The sequence below is a fragment of the Cebus imitator genome, unplaced genomic scaffold (genome assembly GCF_001604975.1).
Source record: "Cebus imitator isolate Cc_AM_T3 unplaced genomic scaffold, Cebus_imitator-1.0 Scaffold32, whole genome shotgun sequence".
Classification (NCBI taxonomy): Eukaryota; Metazoa; Chordata; class Mammalia; order Primates; family Cebidae; genus Cebus; species Cebus imitator.
Genome location: NW_016107347.1, coordinates 1,173,240 through 1,178,091, shown reverse-complemented (window position 1 = coordinate 1,178,091; position 4,852 = coordinate 1,173,240). Strand labels below are relative to the sequence as shown.

The 4,852-nt window shown below is 36.8% G+C and overlaps 1 pseudogene; it reads right to left on the bottom strand.

The window, feature by feature from the left end:
- Positions 1–772: 772 nt before the first annotated feature.
- LOC108301112 lies at positions 773–2,081 on the bottom strand (annotated as a pseudogene).
- Positions 2,082–4,852: the final 2,771 nt, after the last annotated feature.

Here is a 4,852-nt window from a genome sequence, read left to right as displayed (position 1 = left end):
GTTTTTTCCAAGTATACGATTACATCATCTGTAAACAAAGATAATTTTACTTATTTTCCAGTTTGGATGTCCTTTATTTCTTTCTCTTATCTGGCTACTCTAACTAAGACTTCCACTACTATGTTGAATAACAGTGGTGAAAGTGGGCATTCTTATCATGTTTCAGATCTCAGAGAAGCCTTTTAATTTTTACACATTTGGTATAATACTAGCTATTAGTCTGTTGTATATGGCTTTTATTATGTTGAGGTATATTCCTTCTGTACCCAGTTTTTAAAGGGTTGTTATCATGAAGGGATGTTGACTATTATCAAATTTTTTCTCAGCATCAATTGAAATAATCGTATTTTTTTTGTCCTTCATTCTGTTAATATGATGTTTCATCTTAATTGATTTGTGTATGTTGAGCCATCCTTGCATCCCAGGAAGAAATCCCACTTAGTCATGATGAATATATTTTTTTAATGTATTGTTGAGTTTGGTTTGCTGGTAGTTCGTTGAGGAACTTTTTTTCTTTTTTACTTTTTGTTTGTTTGTTTGTTTGTTTGTTTGTGAAAGAGCATACTTTATTGGGAAGGAGAATGCTGCACAGTGACCAACAGATGAAGTGTGCCCAGTGGGCATTTACACATCATACTCCAAAAGATACACAGGATGTTTTGCTAATAAAAATCATTGGGAACAGGGATTCCTCTGGGCAACTACCCCAACCTCATCCCTTTCAGGGATCAGGAAATCTCCAAACCAGTTTCCTAATGGCAGCTGTGTTTCACTAGAGATAGAGCACCTCAGGGGTGCCCTCCTGTTTCTTATAAAAAACATCTTCTTTAAATTTTTTGAAGTCTTCATTTGTTACTTTTATTGAATGTTCTCTTAAGGCCATCAGACCATCTTCTCTACATATTGCCTTCATGTCAGCACCAGAGAGGTCATCTTTAGCCATAGTCAAATCATCCAGGGTTACATCAGTGGCCAGTGTCATCCTGCTTGTGTGAACCTGAAAGATGTGCTTCTTGGTCTTTTCATCAGGCAGAGGGAGCTTGATCTTTCTGTTAATGTGGCCTGTTGTGGTAAGTGCTATACCCAAAGTTTCTATTGGTTTGTGGACATGATAACTTTCAAATCTCCCCTAGAATCAAATCCACACAACTGGTTCAATAGTTTCAACACTGTGCACTGAATTTTTCTCTTACCACCTTTATTTGAATCATATTATCTTTGTCCCAATGGTATCGATTTCATCAATAAACATGATGAATGGTGCATGTTCTTCAGCAACTTAAAACGATTCCCAGATAGTTTGGGCCCATCACCTAGATATTTGTGAATAAGTTCAGAGCCAACCACTTGCAAGAAAATGGCCAAGGTTTGGTTTGCTACTGCTTTGGCTAACAAGTTTTACCTGTGCCAGGTGGACCATAGAGAATAACCCTCTTAGGAGGCTTTATACCATTTTCTTCATAATATTAAGGATGGGTTAAAATAAGCTCCACAGATTCCTTAATTTTCTGAATTTGGTTTTCCAACCCCCCAGTATTGGCATAGATCTCCTGGGAGGCTTTTTCCATCTTCATCCTTGTAACCAGAGGATCTGTGTCATCCATCAGCACCCCATCACAGCATTCACCTTATTGAAAGGACCGAGCAGCCAGGTTCCAGAAGATTCTTATCTACAAATGAAAGAATTCTGACATGGTGTTCTGAGCCCAGAGACGTAGACACAATGTCATGATTGTCATCAATGATCTTTTCCAAGGTTCCTACTGACATTGAGGTCCCCCTCAGATCATCCACTGTTGATCTCTTCTCCTCTTGCTTTTCTTCCAATGGTTTCATTTGTTCCTTATTTCTAATTAATTCTTCCTCAGATAGTCTAGTTCTCTCTAACTTCACTAATTTTAACCAGCACTTAGTGTGAGGTGTCAACATTGGTAGTTTGCTGGCAGCATCTGGTCCCTTTATTTTCTTCTTCTTTTTCCCACTGTAGTTGGTACATGAGGTTCATATTTCTTATTCTTGTTCTTGTTCATGTCATCCATGTCACCTCAAGGAAGACGACCACCACTCTGACTTTGATCCATCTTGCCTTGGCCATTTGAGTTAAGTACTTTTTCATCAATAGTCATCAGAGATATTGACCTGTAGTTTCCTTTGTTAATGTTTCTTTGCCTGATTTTGGTATCAAGGTAAGACTGGCCTCATAGGATGAGTTCAGAAGTGCTCCCTTCTCCTGTATTTTTTGGAATAGTTTAAGTAGTATTGGTATTAGTTCTTCTTTAAATACTTGGTAGAATTCAGCAGTGAAGCCATTGGGTCCTGGGCACTTCTTTACTGGGAGACTTTGTTATGGTTTCAGTCTTTTTATTTGTTATTGGTCTGTTCAGGTTTTGGATTTCTTCTTTATTCTATCTTGGTAAGTTGTTTGCATCTAAGAATTTGTTCATTTTTTCCAGATATTCCAATTTATTGTCATATAGTTGCTCAGAGTAGACACTAATGAGCCTTTGAATTTCTGCAGTACCAGTGCAATACCTCTTTCTTTATCTCTGATTTTATTTATTTTCTCTCTTTTTTCTTAGTCTGGCTGTATGTTTGTAAATTTTGTTTAGCTTTTTGAAAAAAGTTTTTTTGTTTTATTAATATTTTGTATTGTTTTCCTCATTTTCGTTTCATTTAGTTCTGCTCTGATCTTTATTATTCCTCTTCTTTTACTAATTTTGGGTTTCTAGTTATATAAGTTGCATTGTTAAGTTGTCTATTTGAAGATTTTCCTCCGTTTTGATGTACGACTTATCACCATAAACTTGCCTCTTTGCTTTTGCTGTATCCATAGATTTTGCTCTATCCAATCTTTCATGTTGTTTTCCTCATTTCCATTTCATTTAGTTCTGCTCTGTTCTTCGTTATTTCTTTTCTTTTACTGATTTTGGGTTTTGTTTACTCTTTTTTCTAGTTCTATAAGATGCATTGTTATTTATTTGAAGATTTTCCTCCTTTTCGATGTAGGGCTTATAGCTGTAAACTTCCCTCTTTGCTTTTGCTGTATCCATAAGTTTTGGTATATTGTGGTTCCATTATAATTTGTTGCAAGAAATTTTAAAATTTTCTTCTTAATTCCTTTATTTACCCACTGGTCATTCAGAAGCACATTGTTGTCAGAGAAGATGCTTCATTATTTCAATGTTTTGCATTTTTTTTTTAATTTAAGTTCTGGGTTACATGTGCAGATCTTGCAGGATTATTACATAGGTATACAGATGTCATGATGGTTTGTTCCCATCCCCCTGCCACCTACATTAGGCATTTCTCCTAATGTTATCCCTCCCCAATCTCCCCACACCCTGCTGTCCCTCCCCCAGTCCTCCACCTCCCAATAGACCCCAGTGTGTGATACTCCCCTCCCTGTGTACATGTGTTCTCATTGTTCAACATCCACTTATGAATGAGAACTTGCAGTGTTTGCTTTTCTGTTCTTGTGTCAGTTTGCTAAGAATAATGGTTTCCAGCTTCATCCATGTCCCTGCAAAGGCTATGAATTCATCATTTTTTGTGGCTGCATAGTATTCCATGGTGTATATGCACCACATTTTCTTTATCCAGTCTACTTTTGATGGGCATTTGGGTTGGTTCCATGTCTTTCCTATTGTAAACAGTGCCACAATGAACATACGTGTGCATGTGTCTTTATAATAGAACAATTTATAATCCCTTGGATATATACCCAGTAATGGGATTGCTGGGTAAAATGGAATTTCTATTTCTAGATCCTTGAGGAATCACCACACTGTCTTCCACAATGGTTGAACTAATTTACACTCCCACCAACAGTGTGAAAATATTCCCATTTCTCCACATCCTCTCGAGCAACTGTGGTTTCTTGATTTTTTAATGATCACCATTCTAACGGGCATGAGATGGTATCTCAATTGTGCTTTTGTTTTGCATTTCTCTATTGACCAGTAATGATGAGCATTTTTTTATATGTTTGTTGGCCACATAAATGTTTTCTTTTGAAAAGATTCTGTTCATGTCTTTTGCCCACTTTTTGATGGGGTTGTTTATTTTTTTCTTGCATATTTGTTTTAGTTATTTGTAGATTCTGGATATTAGCCCTTTGTCAGATGAGTAGATTGCAAAATTTTTTTCCATTCTATTGGTTGCCAGTTCAGTCTAATTATTGTTTCTTTTGCTGTGCAGAAACTCTTAAGTTCAATTAGATCCCATTTGTCTATTTTGGCTTTTGTTGCCATTGCTTTTGGTGTTTTAGTCATGAAGTCCTTGCCTATGCCTATGTCCTTAATGGTATTGCCTAGGTTTTCTTCTGGAGTTTTTATGGTGTTACATCTTATGTTTACATCTTTAATCCATCTGGAGTTAATTTTAGTGTAAGGTGTAAGGAAGGGGTCCAGTTTCAGCTTTGTGCACATGGCTAGCCCTTTTTCCCAACGTCATTTATTAAACAGGGAATCCTTTCCCCATTGCTTATTTTTGCCAGGTCTGTCAAAGATCAGATGGTTGTAGATGTGTGGCATTCCTTCTGAGGCCTCTGTTTTGTTTCATTGGTCTGTATCTGTTTTGGTACCAGTACCATGCTGTTTTGATTACTGCAGACTTGTAGTTTAGTTTGAAGTCTGGTAGCGTGATGCCTTCATCTTTGTTCTTTTTGCTTAGAATTGTCTTAGCTATGTGGGCTCATTTTTGGTTCCATATGAAGTTTAAGGTGTTTTTTTCCAGTTCTGTGAAGGTCAATGGTAGTTTGATGGGGATAGTGTTGAATCTATGAATTACATGAATTACATGAAAATGGCATGGCCATTTTCACAATATTGATTCTTCCTAACCTTGAGCATGG